The sequence below is a fragment of the Triturus cristatus genome, chromosome 4_1 (genome assembly GCF_964204655.1).
Source record: "Triturus cristatus chromosome 4_1, aTriCri1.1, whole genome shotgun sequence".
In the NCBI taxonomy this organism is placed as follows: Eukaryota; Metazoa; Chordata; class Amphibia; order Caudata; family Salamandridae; genus Triturus; species Triturus cristatus.
Window position 1 is genome coordinate 1,298,347,723 of NC_140585.1, and position 19,490 is coordinate 1,298,367,212.

Consider the following 19,490-nt stretch of genomic DNA (forward strand, 5'->3'; position numbering starts at 1 on the left):
CTGTGAGATGGCCCGCGGCCTGGGTTGCGGTCATTGTTTAATTGAATAGAGTTTGCAGAAATGTGACATCCCAGCAAGTTTCTCCAAAGAGTCTCTAGTCTTTCTCTGCCAAGTACCTTCTGTTCTGACATTGATGAGCTTTTATTCCTGCCAAGGCGGTAGCCTATTTCTGACAGGGAGGAATTTTGGCTCGGAAACAAAAAGGAGGATACCTATAGTCACGTTCCACTTCTTCTGGAGGGACTGTTAGAGGCAACCATTTTTCCTGTACTATTCTCCATCCAATGTCTGGCTTGAGGGAAATGTATTTAGGGCGAGTCAGGAAGATGGAGCAAAACTCTGAGGAGTGGGCAGTAAAATGCACAGAGGTACAACTCCAATAGGGAAATAAAAAGAGAAGACGGTGGTGATGGATTCATTTGTTGTGATTTGATTTGAAGCAGAAAAAGACAGATACACTCACAAATAAAGGAAGGTAAAAAGTAACAATTTGAAAGCCTAGTTGTCAGGGAAGAGGAGCTCATCCTCAAACTCTGGTGGTTCGGACAGAAGTAGGTCATGTAACCCACTACTTATGTCATCAAAGTCGCCCTCCTCTTCCTGCTGTGATTCACGTATTTTGTAGTCTGGTGGTATAAAGTGCTGATTCATTTTGATCATGGTTAACCTCTCCATGCTTTTGGGAGAGAGACTGGTCCTTTTCACCATTACAATGGCACCAGCAGCACTGAAAACACGCTCAGAAGAGACACTTGCGACAGGGGAAGCCAGATACTTTATCGCCAGCCTGCTGAGCACTGTCCATTGGCTTCTTTTACCATACCAATACACCAATGGATTACCATCCATGAAGACCTCTATTGGGTCATCCAGATACGCCTGGACCATCCGCTCAATGCTCAGGGGTGTTCCGATGTGCTCGGCCTCTTTTGCCTTTGCATCAGCTCGGGACTTACCATACCCCTGCCATAGAAACCAATCAGTGTGGATGATCCTGTTCTTGCTGTTGAAGTTATTGGCAGTGTTGGTGTCGGTGACTGCTGGGAGGCAAACGCACTGCCCTCAGGCTCTGAAGTAGAACTTGACTCTGGAATCTGCCCTGTAGTACTTGTTCTGGCTGGGGCGGGGGGCCTCTAATTACCAGCCGTGCGTTTTCAAGGTCAATGGCTTGCTCAGCTATCAAAGTTTTGCACTTGGCAACATCCACTTCTGAAAAAGGAATTACTGCCTTACTGTTTAGAAATGCTTTGTACCGTGGATCCAAAATTGCAGCAGCAATTTAATGTGGATGTGACATTATGTTATTTTGAATCCTTGTATTTTCAGATAGGCGAACGGCTAAGGATTCCGCCAAATATTGTGCATCTTGTTTGTCATCCACACCTGTGAACGTTTCAGACACCACCTTCAGCTGTTGCTCTAGCATGTGCAAGAATGGGATAGCTTGGCCCATAGTACAGTCCTCCATGCTGACTTCACGTGTAAAGACCTCAAAAGGAAGTAGCATCTCTCTCAGGCATTTAACGAGGTCCCATTGACCCATCTCAACGGTCATGCCTCTCACATTAGGATCCCCTAATCTTTGCATGACATAAGCATTGAGTGGTATGTACTGCTCAAACAGACGATCAAGCATGTAGTAAGTTGAATTCCAATGTGTTGGCACCTCCTGGATGAGTGCTTTGACTGGCATTTTATGCTCACGTTGAATGACCTTCAGCTGCTTCCGGGCTTTAAACGAATGGCTGAAATGTGTGCATATTCTTCTGCCGGTGACCAGTAAGTTGCTGACTTTGTATTCATTTTTCAGAAAGTCTTGAACAACAAGCAGTTAAACTCATCCAAAATGTTTGCAGCAGTATGAGATTTCTCCATCGCAAACATGGCTACAGTTGCATGTTTGCGAGTGGCATCAAAAATCTCAGCAGCGTCACCACCAGCAGATATCTGTTCTTTAACCCCCAAGAAAGAGCTCCAGTATGCAGTTCTGCACATGTAATCAGTGGCTTGGCAACTGGTCCACATGTCTGTTGTCAGGTGGATACTATGAACAGCACTCTGCTTCAAGGCGTTTCCAAGCAATTCCAGTACATCGTAATGTAGTGCTGGAACAGCAACTCTGGCAAAATAGTAGCAGCTGGGGAGTGAGGTTTCCATCACTTCTGGCCCCTTGGCGGGTCGCAGCATGGCATCTTTTCCATCTCTATCTCCCGACGAGTTTGATGTACTTTGTCGGAAGATTAAGTCTGGATCCCCAGCTGATCCCCTTACTCCTGCTTTATTTTGCCAACTCCACTCCATGATTTCCCCGTGGGCTCTGGGTTTAGTGAACTTATCCCTTTCCTCTGCAGTGGTTCTAGAGTGTGGAAACATGCTAAAGTTATGCCATTGCTTAAGAAGCCTTCCCTGGACCCAAGGGAACCGGCCATTTACGGCCTATTTCCCTGCTTCCCTTTCTGACCAAGGTGACAGAGTCCCACGTCAACTCTGTTCTCTCAGAGTATATAGATCATAATGCCATCCTTGACCCCTCGCAACATGGTTTCCGTGTGCGCCATGGGACCGAGTCTGCACTGTTGGCAGTGTCGGAAGCTATCAGGGACAGTCTGGATAGGGGTGATTCCGTGGCTCTGGTCCTATTGGACCTCAGTGCTGCCTTCAACACCATATCACATGCAATCTTACTAACTCGTTTGCAGGAAATTGGTGTTGAGGGTGAGGCCTTGGGCTGGTTTTGCTCCTTCCTGAAAGACAGGTCTTTTCAAGTCTCTATGCCTCCGTTTCACTCCCAGGAGCTTGCCCTGCTTCAGGGCGTACCACAGGGCTCAGTTCTTAGCCCGCTCTTGTTTAATCTCTATGTTCGCCCTCTGGCTGCGGTACCTAAGAGTAGAGGTCTTGCATTGGTGTCATATGCTGATGACACCCAATTGCTGATCTCCTTTTCTAAGAACTGTGATGTTAACTAGAAGAAATTTAAAGAGGATCTTTTAGCAGTGGCGGATTGGATGGCGGGTAATTTCCTGCAGCTCAACGCCAGCAAGTCAGAGATTTTACTACTCGAGAAGGACCGAGATATATGGTCCGAACAATGCTGGCCTGAGTGTCTTAAACCTGCACCCTCTCCTAAGAAAGTTGTAAAAAACCTTGGGATATGGTTCGACCAAGGTTTGACGTTTGAAGCGCAGTCCAAGACTGTGGCTGGGGTGTGTTTTCGGCTTCTTCGTGGCCTAAGACCCGTGATTGGCTTTTTTCCCCCCAAAGTGCGTCAAACCATAGTCCAGGCCCTAATTCTGTCTAGGCTGGACTATGGGAACGTACTTTATCTTGGCGCTAATAGAACCAGCATTAAGCGTCTGCAGCGTGTCCAGAACGCCGCTGCGCGACTGTTGGTAGGGCTTCCTAGGTCAAGCTCAGTGACTGCCTTGCTTCCTAAATTGCACTGGCTCCCTGTGGAAAAACGCATCCAGTTTAAGGCTCTTTGTGTGGCTCACAAAATTCTATCGGGTCAGGCCCCTTTGGGCCTGGCAATTCACTTATGCCTTACACCCCTCGAAGCCCTCTAAGATCGGCGGGCTGTGCCCTGGTCTGTGCCCCCCGCGTCCTCAAAGCTAGAGCAGGCGGCCGCTCCTTTCGGAACCTAGCCGCCAAACTCTGGATTTCTCTACCGGTTCCTATCAGAACTATTCAGCAGCATCTGCCTTTTCGTAAAGCTATAAAAACTTGGCTGGTCTCTGGTCCTGCTAAATCTTTATAGATTGAGCGGCCTTGCTGTGTCTGTCGCTGGGTTATTGGTCTTGGTCAGGGCCGCGCTGGGACGCCCCGTTGCTGGGGCAGCCATGCGCGCTACAAATCGGACTAATAATAATAATAATAACCAGGCAGATGGCTGTCACAAATTCCCAAAAACCCATCCCTTCAACAAAAGAAAAAGGGAGAAGGTTCAGTGCTAACATTTTAGCCAGCTTCACATTGTACAGATGTGCTATTGGGTGGTTGCGTTCGTACTGCGCCTCCACCGTCCTAAACATGCTGTTAATGGTGGGCTGCATGGTTTTCCATCCTCTTGGGCTCAACAACGCACTTTTTTTCATTGCGGTATTCATTGCTGTCTCTTGTGCCACTGAGATGTTGCTGAAGATTTGGTTGACGATAACACTGCACTGCTGGGGACAGGGCTACTTTGTGTGGCACTACCACAGAGAATGTCTCCCTGTCCTTCCTCTCCCACCGTGATCGGATCTTCTTCTTCTACTCGTTTATTCCCACCAACACCAATGGTTGCAGTTTTCATGCCACAAAGGTTGTCCTCCCAGTTGATCAAGTGGTGTTTTTTCAGATGGGTTATTTGGCCTCCCTTACCATAGTTTGTACCAAGCTTACCCCGACTAACAGAGGTATTAAAAATGGAGCATATAGCAATGTTCTCCTCCTTTTCACTAACCGTAAAGAAATCCCAAACTGGGGAGCTTAACTTTTGCCTCCTGCTGGAGATGCCACTTCCAATGCTGGATGAACTGGAGGGTGTGCGTTGAATTTGACTCTGTGCTGTACCACTACATACTTCTACTGAGGTGGTGGTTGTGCTGGATGTAGGTCGCTGACGGGCCTTTGCTAAAGCAAATATGGAAGCTGTAGGTCGTGTTGGTGTTACTTGTGTTAAAAGTATGACTGCTACATCCCTCGCAGCGATTTTGGATAGGGTAATAATGTTGGTCTCCATCTCCTCGGGGCCGGGAGTGATGTTCGTGATGACTGGCTCATCATCATCATGATCATCATCCTGCTGTTCTACATCAACCTCCATAAGTGTAAGGTTTTCTGGAACCTTCCTTTTCCCTAGCCTGGTCTTAGGACGTGTCTCCCTCTCAGACTGAGTTTGTGGCTTCCAAGTGGCATCTAGATCATCAGAAGGGGGACTAGGCGAAGAACTTGAACTAACCCTCCTTTTCCTCGGTGGGGATTTGGAAGACAATGGAACTTCTGAATGAGTTGCTTCCTCTTCTTCCTCTGCATGAAGATCAATTTCCTGAACTGCCCCTACTTCGGGAGGAACAACAACTACTATTGCGGGCGGTGGTTGCGGCTGTTGTTGTTGAGCACTTATCTTCTGTGTTTCCTCCTGCGTTGATTGGGTACTTCTTTGAGATAGCGATAAGTTTTGCTCAGGCTCAGCATCACTGCTTACCACCATTAGGCTGGCTACCTCTTCCACACTCATGTGCTTGGGCCTGGGTTGGTGGGTTGGTGCCACTAATGCCGAGGTGCTGGCCCCAGCTTGCCTCCCTGACACCGCTGCAGCAGGCATAATTTTTGGTTTCCCAAAAAACATTTTGGGGCAGCACACCAGACTTAAGTGTCACTTCCTTCTTCGTTTCCTTCTTCTCAATAGCAACTTTCTTGGAACTGGAGGACCTGCTACCTGCTTTGTTTGGGCCCATCTTATTCAGATGTCAGCAGCACTCAGTTGCACAAGTTGCAGAGATGTCTGGTTGATGCAGCACGGAATGCAAAATCCCTCTCTTCGTCACAGGTCACAGATCACAAACAATACTACATACGCTGGTGGGGCCCATAACACCAACATACACCCATCGAATAACCTGTTTCAAAGAGGTGATTGTTCCACTCGCTGTAATGGAAGTGAATACACACTTAACCCTATTCATAAAGATCTAAACTTCACCTTTAGTACTCCTCCCATGTATAGGCCATGGATCTACTAGCTGCAGATTGAAGTGATAACGAAATCTATAACATCATTTATATCAATACATTTTCTCAAATAATAACGACCCAACACAGTTCTTGTAATGAATATTACATTTTATCTAAATAATTGAATTTGATTCTCTAGGTTTTAATCAAGCAAATTAGATCATCATAGTTACCTATTCTGGCTAAGAAGTCGCCCTCTAAGTCAAAATCTCAGTCACCAGTTCATACTGTCAGAGTCTTTGGAAAACAGCTGTCCTGCAGTGTCACCGTCCTCTCCGTCAGCATAACGTTAGGAAATCTGAAGGGTCTCGAACGAATCACCGATAATGAATGACAAAAGGCAAAAGCTAAGGCCCCTCTCTAATCTACCATTTTTATAGTAAATTTACATTCCAAAGTGTAACAAATCATATTTTGAACGAATCCCATTGGTCCGTTGGGGAAAGATCGACTTCTTTCCCATACATATAATGTGTCTTTAGATATAGTTCCAATCCACGAAATAGTATCTTTTCATTGTTTCTTTCAGAGCAGCTTGGCCGTAAGCCCGGGAAATAGCCTTGGTTGTCACAGTTGAGTCGGGGTCATGTAAAGGCTGCGGCAGCTGATGGCGACGCATGCGCACTTCACCCAGAGATGCTCATAATGGAGTTGTTCCCATCTAACAGGGACGTCAGCCATTTTGTGGCCACCAAATGGTCAACTTAAGCAAAGAAACACAAAAATGTAATTAATACATAGAAATGACTAATAATCCGTTATCCCCTTACTAATACCCATATGTGTATGTATTTATCTAGCAGAAGCAACACTTAATGCAGGTTATATTCTTATTAATAAAGCACAAATCACAGATATATCACGAAAGCAACATATAATCATGCAATTTCTGAATATCTATTATTAATATGCATACAAATTTAGTTTACGTCATTAATTAAGCCATGCAAATGCAATTTCCCACATGTATTTCTTATATTAGTAATGTTGATCGATTCACACAGCAAACCATTAGTATAAGTACCATTAATTAATGAATCTTATTAATCTAAACATGCAAAATGGAGAGGGTATAAAATGTTTAAAGAAAAACACACTCCAGCAATCCCACCTTTGGTGATTTTATCACCACCACAACACTAAATTGATTCACCCTTTTACAGAAATTCGAAATGTATTCCTGCTCTTAATTATAGTTTAGTTTCTTCTTCATCTCTTTTTGCCTTTTTATACAAACTTTCTTTCCACTCTTCTAAAGTTATCTCTGATAAGTCTCCATCTGGATCCTTCTTTCTTTTTAGTTTTTCTCTTTTTATTGTATTCTTCGTTTTCTTGTTTTTACAACACATACATCCTAATCTTAATATTAGTAAGACGAAAATCACACAAGTTAATGGGAATAACATTTTACCTATAACTGTACTACCTATTTTCACTAAGAAATTTTTAATAGCAGCAATTTTCTTCCCAATCTTTTCCCAAACACCTTCAACCTCCAGTGGTACAATTTTGTCATGCAATTCAGTAATATTTCTAATGTAAACTTTTAGATCTTTACTTTCGTCTGGAATGTAAGTGCAACAATGTTGAACTTTCAGCATGCCACAGACTCCACCCTCTTTTGCCAATAAGATTTCAAGGGCAAGTCGATTTTGCATTACAATAGCACGCATTGCAACCATTTCAGTATTAACCAATAAAAATCCTCCAGCGATGCTTGTTGACAAGCGATCCACTACTGTTGATAATCTTCTAATATTGTTCGCATTCAGAGATATTCCCACTGCTGGTATCAATGCTCCAAAAATGTCACCTACAATTTCTGCCCAAGATTCTCTTTTACTACATTTTAATTGATTACCTAACCTATGTACACCATCTTTATCTCTCTCCATGTGAAAGATTTTTGGAAAGACCAGGCCTACGTAACATGTGCCATACCAATGGTCTGGCAAACGATAATATGCCCTGTTCCCACAGATAAAATAAAGTCCAGGGAAAACTGGATCTCTTCCACCTTTAAATCCCCATCCACCTATGATTCGGTATGTATCATGGCACTCACTATTCCCTACAAAATAATTATCATACGCCGTTTGATTTCTTCTTATACACAGTTTCCCTTTCTGAGGCCAATCTAAAGCCAAAGTTGGATTAGACCCTCCTTTCATATGTTTTTCCATTTCTACATCCCAGACTGTTCTCTCCCCTTTTCCTTCAGATCCCTTTCTTTTCATTTTCAATCTCCTCTCCTCGACCATGTCTAGGAATGTCTTTTCTTCATTCTTCAAACTGCAGGTCAAATTATTTTTAAATATATATTCTAATGTTAATTCCTTAGTTACTAAGAAAAATTAACCTAATACCTTAGCAGGTCTCACTTTGTTTAGTTTATTATTAGCAGGTACTTGCGAAAAAATGTTATCTACATCTGAAAAATAATATTCTAATTTACCTGTTTCATAAAATAAGCTTGCTATCACACTACATGCTATTCCATATGTTGCTGGAAGGTGATGATATGTCACTCCCTCTGACACAGAAGCAGGTAACTGCATACATACGTAGCAATCCCTTACATCCATGGTCTTTACATATTCATACAATAACTTTGAAAACACATTATTTGAAAAATCATTAATAGACTTATCCTTATGTAAATAATTATTATCTATTCTAGTCGGAACTACTTTTGGAATCTTTTTTATGTTAGTAATGTTCTCAGTGTGTCCTTCTAGTGTATCTATAGTGACCTTAAAAGAAATCAGCAGAGCAAGTATACTCCACAGAAGCATTAATAATCCTGTACAACAACAACACATTTTACACCATCTCTTCATGAATGTACATTTACTTTTGCTACTTTCTATGTTAGCCATCTTGTTAGTTTGGACTGTGTCTTTTGACTTAGCCTCTTTTATTTCACAACTAGTTCTCTAACCTTAGGCCTCTAAGGCCCTACTTAGTTCTACCAGTATCTATTGTTTGATTCAATTGTTACTTCTTCATTAGTAGTTTTCTAGTTTTTCTCAGTTTGGCATTTCATCATTTTTCACTTCTTTCAGTGCATCCAAATACAGAATTTCCTGATCTTCCGTTTCTTCTTCTCCAATGTCGGATAAGATAACTCTCAGGATTCCTCCTTCTTCCTCTTCTTCAACCACTTTCAGTACAGCCTCCTCTGGATTTCCTTGACTATCTGGATTTCCTTGACTATCTGGTCTGGAGAATCCCCCAATGCCCCAGAAACAGGAACAGGAAGGCAGCGCCAGCACAAGTTGTGCAAACTGCAGTACCCGGTAGGAGGAACGACCTCCCGGTCCTCCCGGTAGGAGGAACAAGCTACCCAGAGATTCCCGGAAGACACGTAACGTTACTATCGACGACTGTCTTAACGTTGTCCCCCTCTCTCTCTCCCTTTTCTCTCCTTCCCTCGTCTTATTCTTTCTTTTTAGCAGCAATAATTGTGCACCTCCGTCCCATGACGGAGCCTTGATTTAAGGATTTCGAAGGTACGCGCTTTGTTTTAATGCTTGCGTTCACACCAGCACAACTTGCATTAATTTCAACCGCACGTCCGCTGTTAACATTGATTAAAGGATTTCGAAGGTACACGCTTTGTTCTAATGCTCGCGTTTACACCAGCGCAACTTGCATTAATTTCAACCGCACCTCTGCTGTTAGAGAGTCCTTATTACATGCCATTAACCAATACATAATTTTTCACGCTCATAATATGTCTGTCAATGTTAACAGTGTCTTTTTAAACCCTACAAATCTCCTTCTTTCAAACAGCACGCACTCTAAGCATTCCGCTACTAGATGCTATTAGGCTCCCCACTACTGCGCGATGCGCTTGCACTAAGACGCTTCAGAGATTTTAATTCTCCCGTTTTGTCTTTTACTTTGTTTTTAGTTGTGCTCACTGCTTTACCTTGCTTTTATTCACCCTCTGCATTGCCGCACTATAAATCGTGCCCCTCACCGCTATTTGGCGGCTCTGACCTTCGCGTTCTGTAATTACTGGGTGCCTTCTTGGGTGGGTTTTAGGGAAGCTCTCTCCTCTCTCTGCGCTCTGGCAGTCAGGTGGACTGGATAGAGGCAGTGCCTGGGCATTATTTTTATAAGCACGGCTTGAGGTAGGAACGACCCATTAGGCTCCCCCCTACTGCGCGATGCGCTTTCACTAAGATGCTTCAGAGATTTTAATTCTCTCGTTTTGTCTTTTACTTTGTTTTTAGTTGTGCTCACTGCTTTACCTTGCTTTTATTCACCCTCCGCATTGCCGCACTATAATCGTGCCCCTCACTGCTATTTGGCGGCTCTGACCTTCGCGTTCTGTAATTACTGGGCGCCTTCTTGGGTGGGTTTTAGGGAAGCTCTCTCCTCACTCTGCGCTCTAGCAGTCAGGTGGACTGGATATAGGCAGTTCCTGGGCATCATTTTTATAAGCACGGCTTGAGGTAGGAACGACCCATTAGGCTCCCCACTACTGCGCGATGCGCTTGCACTAAGACGCTTCAGAGATTTTAATTCTCCCGTTTTGTCTTTTACTTTGTTTTTAGTTGTGCTCACTGCTTTACCTTGCTTTTATTCACCCTCCGCATTGCCGCACTATAATCGTGCCCCTCACCGCTATTTGGCGGCTCTGACTTTCGCGTTCTGTAATTACTGGGTGCCTTCTTGGGTGGGTTTTAGGGAAGCTCTCTCCTCACTCTGCGCTCTAGCAGTCAGGTGGACTGGATATAGGCAGTTCCTGGGCATTATTTTTATAAGCACGGCTTGAGGTAGGAACGACCCATTAGGCTCCCCAGTACTGCGCGATGCGCTTGCACTAAGACGCTTCAGAGATTTTAATTCTCCCGTTTTGTCTTTTACTTTGTTTTTAGTTGTGCTCACTGCTTTACCTTGCTCTTATTCACCCTCTGCATTGCCGCACTATAATCGTGCCCCTCACCGCTATTTGGCGGCTCTGACCTTCGCGTTCTGTAATTACTAGGCGCCATCTTGGGTGGGTTTTAGGGAAGCTCTCTCCTCACTCTGCGCTCTAGCAGTTAGGTGGACTGGATAGAGCCCTATTTTAACTGGACATCATGGCGCGCAGCATCTGCGCGCAGCGTGTGCGCCACAGTGATGCCGGAGTCACGCCAGAGTCCAGCCCGTCTGCGTCCGTCCGCGCTGAGGACGGGCTGGCCGGCTGGACGTCCGGTCATCGCAGGGCGAATCCTATGTCCTTTAGATATTCTAGGCATGACCTTCTCAGGCTTAAACCATTAGGACTTTCATGTTCCCATAAGAACTCTCCGGATGATCTTCTACTTCCTTTAGGCTGCGGATGTTCATTGGTAGGTTCTGGGGGTCCGATTCTTCCTCCATCCCCCCATTCGTCAATACACAATATTGATATTGGAATCAGTTCGGTGAGAGAAGACTGTATTCTTATTAACGCCCGCTCGCTGATAAAGAATAATATTGCTTTTAAGGAGCTTGTACTGGACAGGAAACCCTCGTGGGTCTTTGTCACGGAGACGTGGGCGAAGGACTCTTCTGGTCCTGATCTTGTTGAAGAGGTCCCTGTGGGCTATTGCCTGTCCCGGCAGGATAGAATGGGTCGTGTGGGAGGAGGCTTAGCGATTCTGTATAAAGACAGCTTTTATTGCCATACCCTACCTCTATCAGACCCCAAAGATAACTTCCAAGCCCTGTATTTCTCTTTAAAAGGTGTTCATGAGACCACTTTTAATGGGATCCTGATTTATCGTCCCCCCGGTCCTAGAGTGGACTTTGGACAACAGCTGCTCCATATTTTAGAACCCTATTTTGGCCGCGAAAATTTAACTGTTCTGGGAGACTTAAATTATCACCTGGAGTTGTTGGAGGCCAATGATACTCTTTCCCTGCTGGATGTTACATCAGCCTGTGGACTGACTCAACTGGTCAGAGGTGCTACCCATCGAGCGGGTCATACGCTTGATGGGATTTTCTTGAATGATGGGAGGTTAGTGGTAAAGGACCCCTTTTTCCTCTCATGGTCCGATCACCTGGCCGTTCCGTTTAAGGTGTCTTGCCCGACCGTCGACAGGTACAAAAAAGTTCTGAGCAAAATGGAACTACGTAGGGATTTTAAGAATATCACTAATAGTTCCTTTGCTCCTTGGACTTCTAGCCTGTCCATTCTTCAGGAGGAGAATGTCCAGGTGGCGGTCGCGCAATTTGAAAAGGCTGTCATTGAGGCGCTGGATGAGTTGGCTCCTATTCGGGCGCGTTACTCAGCGAGAAAAAAGCCATCTGCCCCTTGGTTTTCGGAGCATTTAAGATCTTTTAGACAGGAAGTTAGGAGACGGGAGCGGCTATGGCATACTAGCTGGGGTCGGGTGGACAAGGAGGCCCACAAAACCCTGATGAGGAAATATAAGATGGAAGTGATAAGGGCTAAACAGGAATATTTTACGGCCCTTACCACCTCACTCTCCTCCCCGAAGGAGCTTTTCAGGATAGCGGACTCTCTTATGTCCCTTCAAACCCCGGACCTTGTTACTGCCTCGCAGCAGCTCTGTAACAGCATAGCTGTCTTTTTCCAGACGAAGATCTCTGACATTTATTCCGCTTTAGAGCTGCAGAGGACTTTAACCATTGAGCCCCTTGTACCTGTGGATGTGGCTCCTGTTCCCATTGCTTTTACTGAGAATCCCTCTCTGGGACGTTTGGAATCCTTCCCTCCTCTCTCCTTGCAGGATTTAGAGAACCTCCTGAATAATACCAAGTCAGGCTCGCCATTGGATACCTGCCCGCTTAAGATCCTTAAGCAATGCAGGGAATCCCTCCTGCCCCCTCTCATTGACATCGTGAATAGGGCCATGAGGGATGGTATTTTTCCCCCTCAATGGAAAAGGGCGGTAGTGAAACCTTTACTCAAGAAACCATCTCTTGATCCTGGGGTTTTAAAGAGCTTTCGCCCCATTTCACTGCTCCCTGCCCCTGCGAAGATGTTAGAAACTCATCTGAATAAACATCTCGCAGCTTTCGTAGAAAGTTCGGGCTGCCTTGATTACTCCCAGCATGGTTTCAGGAGGGAACATAGCACCGAGTCGGCCCTCACCATAGTGCTGGATAATATCCGCACACGTGCGGATGGGGGTCAGACCACCCTCCTGATCCTGCTGGACCTCACGGCAGACTTTGACACCCTTTCTCCCTCAGTTTTATCATCTCGTCTAAGGGAGATCGGGGTTGAGGGAGCAGCCCTGTGTCTACTGACCTCTTTCCTCGACCAAAGAGAGCAAAGAGTGAAGCTGGGGGAGTTTCTATCTCCATCCATGTCTGTGCAATGTGGGGTCCCTCAGGGGTCGGCATTAAGTCCGACCCTTTTTAACATATACGTGACCCCCCTTGCCAGACTAATCAGATCTTTTGGGATGGAGGTAGTTTCCTATGCAGACGACACACAGAGCCTCGTCTCTCTCTCCCAGTCAGTTAGTTCGACTGCCTCCAATTTTAGATCTTGTATGGAGGCAGTCGGCCAATGGATGATTCATAATTCATTGAAACTGAATGGGGAGAAGACGGAGGTGATGGTGTTTGGAGGAAAGGAAGAGGTATGGTCAACCGATTGGTGGCCGGACTCATTGGGAGCGTGTCCTGTGTTGCCGATCACCACGATGACTGCTAGCTCAATCCAGGGGAGCGACGAGGAAGTCCCCACACTCCTAAAGCCCCACTATGAGTGAGCCGTAATCAAAGAAATGCTCGCCTACAGGGGAACCCACGGAGATGTGGGGTGGTAAGGTAGAGGCAGCTGTGTGGAACCCCAAGTTGATCGGTGGCCACAGGAACAGAATGGGACAATCTACAGAAAGGACAAGCAAGATACCATTAATCAAGCTGCCCCCCTCCCCTAGCATAGAATATAAAGGAGACTTGCAATTGCTAACAATATGAATGACACACCACACAATGTCTCTTACAAACTGAACATCTCCTTAGTCGAGAAGAATATCTGCATGACTCAGCAAGATGACAGGTATCATGCTACAGGCCACAGCGTCCCAAAATATGGCAGGTTTCATTCAGCAAAGGTAACAATCTGTGACTGAAACAGTTACCTCGGGTATAACAGGCTTTTATGTGGATAACTGTTATATCTCTCAGCAGTGGGGAAGGGTACAAGGGAATAGGGGAGAATCCTGAAGTGTCCAAAGCAGCGTGATAATTATACGTCTGACTACACTCCCAGGGCTTCTAGTAGCACGGCCGCGCAAAACTACTTCTAAAACTACGGGAAGATTCAGAAGTGTGGAAACAATGTAACTTGTGAAAGTAATCAAGAGGGGAAGCTTTCTCGTAAGGATTCAAAGGGTACAAACTGGCACTCAGGTAGTAGTGGGAAAAGGCAACAGAAAGACACCGTTCTTAACTACAAGACCCACAATGCATTGCCAAGAAATACAATACACGGGACGGAAGGGAGAGTCAATGCAGAGCAGAATACTGCTAACGATACTCGCGGTATGAAGAAAACTCAACTCACCGCGTCTTTTTATGCCAGCACTAAATACTCCTACACTTCTCTCTCATAAAAAATAAAGGGAGCGCCTCTAAACCAACACAAACTTCCAGGCAAAGCTCAGAGGACTTAAACAGGAAACACCATTTGCTAGCGTAGACCTCAGCCTAACGGACACAGCAAACGCTCAGACAGGAAACAGAGGGGCGTGGACCAGGGTTCAGAACTCCGAAAGCCAAGCACCGGATTCGAGTCCAACCAAGGTTTATATAGGAGTTAATTTGTGTAAAAAGTGTGTCACCATAAGGCAAGCAAGCAATTCTCTATGCTACAGTAGCAATCCCAGTAACGAGTTCACAAGGCGTCTGACCCCTAACATCCTGTTCCCGCCTTTTCGGCCAAGAACCTAGGAGTTTTGATCGACCCCACCTTCAGCATGTGTCAACAAGTCAATAGAACTGTCTCTACCTGTTGGGGCATTTTACACATATTGAGGAAAATCAGGCGTTATCTCTCGCAGCAGGCAAGGAAACAAGTTGCTGTTGCTCTCATTGGCTCCCGGCTGGACTACTGCAATGCGCTATATGCGGGACTGAATAGAAGTCTGCTGCAGCGCCTGCAAATGGTCCAGAATGCAGCAGCTAGGTTTGTCCTGGATCTGCCCAGGCGTGCTTCGGCTACCTCTGCCAGAAAACTGTTACACTGGCTTCCTATAGAGGACCGGATACTTTTTAAGACCATGTGCATGACCTATAGGGCCTTAGCTAATGGTAGCTCTACTGGAATCTTTTTATAGCCCCTCCAGGAACTTGCGCTCCTCTAATAGACTTCTCTTATTAGTCCCCTGTATCCGGAGAACTAAATGGGGGGGCAAAGCCTTTTCCATTCTGGCACCTAAGTGGTGGAATGCTCTTCCACTGGAACTTAGGTCCCTTCCCACTCTACAGCTATTTAGAAATGCTTTGAAAACCCGTCTTTTTGCGAGGTCATACTTGTAGTTGTGTTCTGCCTTCTGGTTTTGATCTGGTTTTGATTTGTTTTGTAGGCGCCTTGATGCCTTCGGGTTTTAGTTGCGCAATATAAATTTTATTTCATTCATTCATTCATTCTTGACTATCTGCCTCTTCATCCGTTTCAGGCAGTGCCACATACGTCCATTCTGGTGACTTATACTTCTGGTTGGGTTTTCTTGTTCTTTTTCCCTCTTCTTGATTAGCCTCTTCTTCTTTTGATTTGTCTTGGCTTGTCACTTCATTCACCTGATCTTCTCTTGGTGATTTCACTCGTGTCAGCCGACATCTCAATCTCTTTATTTTATTTGGCCACACTTCATCCTTTTTGACTCTTTTCTGTTTACTTTCTTTATTGTTCTTTTCCTCTCTCCAAGCTCTTTTTCTTAGAACTCGTCCTTCTGGTATCTTATTTTCACTCTCTTCGGATTCTGTCTCAACTTGCTTTTTCTTTTCGACAACCTCTTTCTCCACCACTGTTTTCCCTACTTCTGTCCCTCCTCGGGTCTCCGACACGCAATGTTCCTGCTGGCTACTTGTCTCTTCACCTAGCTGGATGTTGCAGTTCCCTACACCTCCTCGGGGGTCTTCCACAATCTGTCCCTCTCTCTCTGTACCTGTCCCTGTTTCACTTTGATCTATTATTTCAGGTGGAATTTCTCTTGGTCTTTCATCTGAAACTTCCTTCTCTCGAATTTCTTTCACTGCTTCTTGGTTGTCTTTTCCTTTCTCCCTTCTGTGTTCTTTTCTGGGACCTTGCCTTCCCTGTTCGTCTTCAGAATCTGAACTGATATCACAAATCTGCAATCGTCTTCTCAGAGAGATACTTCTGGGGACTAATATCTGATTAGATTCCTTTTCCCCCCTTTCAGGATTTTCTTGGGTTTTTGGCTCTTCGTTATCTGATTCAGTACTTGACTCTGATTCGTCATAGTACTCTTTTCCTTTGCTGTCAACTGAATTTGGTATCCTCAAAGTATGGCTGGCATGGATCCAGTGTTTCACTCCAGCACACTTCACAGCTGTTGTTGTGGTCAGAATGACTTGTCTTGGGTTTCCCCACCTTGGAACCAAACAGTTTCTTCTTCTGTGGACTTTTATCCTTACCCAGTCTCCTGGGCTCAGATCATGGGCTGGCTTCCTTTCAAGGGTGGTGGCATCCGCTCCAACCTGATGAAACACAGAATAAACTGCGTCAGCCAGGCCTTTACAGTATTCCAACACCATGTTATCAGTTATTGTCATCAGCTTGTTGACTGGAATATAAACATGCCTCATCGCTCATCCCATGATTATTTCATGAGGACTTAACCCCGTGGTTCTGTCTGGTGTTGGTCTAATGGTCATTAAAACAAGAGGCAAGACATCAGGCCATTTCATACCATTTTTCCAATTCTGTTTTTGATTGTACCATTCATCTGTTCAACCACACCAGAACCCTCTGGCCGGTAGGCACAATGTAGTTTCTGTTGTACATTCAATGCTTCGCTAATCAATTTTACAATCTCGTTATGAAAATGTCCTCCTCTGTCTGATTCAAGAGTCACTGGGAACCCAAACCTAGGGATGAATTCTCTCAAGAGTAGCTTTGCCACTGTCAACCCATCATTTCTTCTTGTTGGGTATTCTTCCACCCACCTGGAGAACAGGCAAACTACAACCAGAACATACCTCAGTCTGTTACTTGGAGGCATTTCAATGAAGTCAACCTGTATTCTGCTTAAAGGTCTACCTTCCCGGCCTATGGTCCCTAGACTCACCACTGTCTTCCTCCCAGGATTGTATTGCTGACATATCAGGCATCTCTGACACAGGCTTTCTGCTACAAGTCTGAATTTTGGATTGTACCAGGTCTGCTTAAAATACCTTATCATGGCATCTCTCCCTATGTGTCCCTGGCCATGATACATACGTGCCATTGTAGACATCATGCTATCAGGCATTACTGGTCTTCCATCTCGATAGACCCACAAACGGTCCTTCTCTCTTGGTGCACACCCTGCTTTTATCCATTGTTTCATTTCCTCATCTCCTGACTCTTCCTGCAATTGTCTCACTTCCTCCCAGGTTCCTACTGCGTGAGTAAACATTACTGAGCAAAAAGACATTTCTCTCTTCTTAGCCCGATCAACTGAATTCTGGTTCCGTGCACAATACTGTGCCATATCATTAGCATACCTATTCCTCGTAGTGATGTAATCGCTTCCCTGACTATGGGCAGCACATTTTACCACAGCTAATTGTTTAGGCAGCTGTATCGCCTCAATCAACTTCCCAACCACTTCAGCATTCTTTATAGGGGTTCCACTTGAGGTCAGGAAACCTCTTTGCAGCCAAAGCTGGCCGAAATCATGGACCACCCCGAAGCCATACTGGCTGTCTGTTATCACAGTCACTCTCACACTTTTCCCAATTTTACATGCTTTGGTCAAAGCAACAAGTTCAGCTACTTGAGCTGACCTCACTCCTTTCAAATAAGATGCTTCCATCACTGCTGCAACCATGCATACTGCATATGCTGTGCTTAGCACTCCTTCATCTGTTCTCAAACATGACCCATCAACAAACAACACAAAATCACTCTCAGGCAGTGGTACATCTTTTAGATCTGGTCGTGGCTTTGTGCAATACTCAAGCACATCCAAACAGTCATGATCTGCTTCATCTCTCACTTCCACATTCTCAGCATCAGGTAACAACGTTGCAGGATTCACGTTCACACATCTCGCAAGGCTCACATTCGTTGCACCTAATATGACCTTCTCATACTTAGTCAGCCGACTATGCGTCATATACTGAGTATGACTCCTTGTTAAAAGAATCGCCACATCATGAGGAACAAACACTTTCAATGGATACCCCATCACAATACCTTCACTCTGCTCCAAACTTCGACATGTTGCAGCCACTGCTGTCAGACACCCAGGTAAAGCTGCAGCCACTGGGTCAAGCATTGAGGAAAAATATGCGATTGGTCTCCTCAATCTTCCATCTCGGTCACCAGTTCATACTGTCAGAGTCTTTGGAAAACAGCTGTCCTGCAGTGTCACCGTCCTCTCCGTCAGCATAACGTTAGGAAATCTGAAGGGTCTCGAACGAATCACCGATAATGAATGACAAAAGGCAAAAGCTAAGGCCCCTCTCTAATCTACCATTTTTATAGTAAATTTACATTCCAAAGTGTAACAAATCATATTTTGAACGAATCCCATTGGTCCGTTGGGGAAAGTTCGACTTCTTTCCCATACATATAATGTGTTTTTAGATATAGTTCCAATCCACGCAATAGTATATTTTCATTGTTTCTTTCAGAGCAGCTTGGCCGTAAGCCCGGGAAATAGCCTTGGTTGTCACAGTTGAGTCGGGGTCATGTAAAGGCTGTAGCAGCTGATGGCGACGCATGCGCACTTCACCCAGAGATGCTCATAATGGAGTTGTTCCCGTCTAAGAGGGACGTCAGCCATTTTGTGGCCACCAAATGGTCAACTTAAGGAAAGAAACACAAAAATGTAATTAATACATAGAAATGACTAATAATCTGTTATCCCCTTACTAATACCCATATTTGTATGTATTTATCTAGCAGAAGCAACATTTAATGCAGGTTATATTCTTATTAATAAAGCACAAATCCCAGATACATCACGAAAGCAACATATAGTCATGCAATTTCTGAATATCTATTATTAATATGCATACATATTTAGATTACGTCATTAATTAAGCCATGCAAATGCAATTTCCCACGTGTATTTCATATATTAGTAATGTTGATCAATTCACACAGCAAACCATTAGTATAAGTACCATTAATTAATTAATCTTATTAATCTAAACATGCAAAATAGAAAGGGTATAAGATTTTTAAAGAAAAACCCACTCCAGCATGGTCAGGTCACTCACAGGTCACGTCATGTACAGCAGCAGGACGTCTGTCTGGCAGCACACTGGGCGATGATGACACACCTCCTCCTCAGTCTTTTGTGCACCTAAAAGCAAAAAAGCCAGAAGAACATCAATCAAAAGATAGTACAATCAAACAAATATAATATATAACTTCTTAGTGTGTAGTGGTGGTCACAATGATTAAATTGTAGTAACTCAGTGAACAACAGTGTAGCCATTTATGAGACTTTGACAACAAGGCCAGGGCTTTCCTGGTGCACTGTACTGTGCACACTCAGGAAGAATAAGAATAGCAAAGAACAAAAACAAGAATGTAGTGGAGCCTGTGTTTGGCCTACATTTGTACATCACATGGG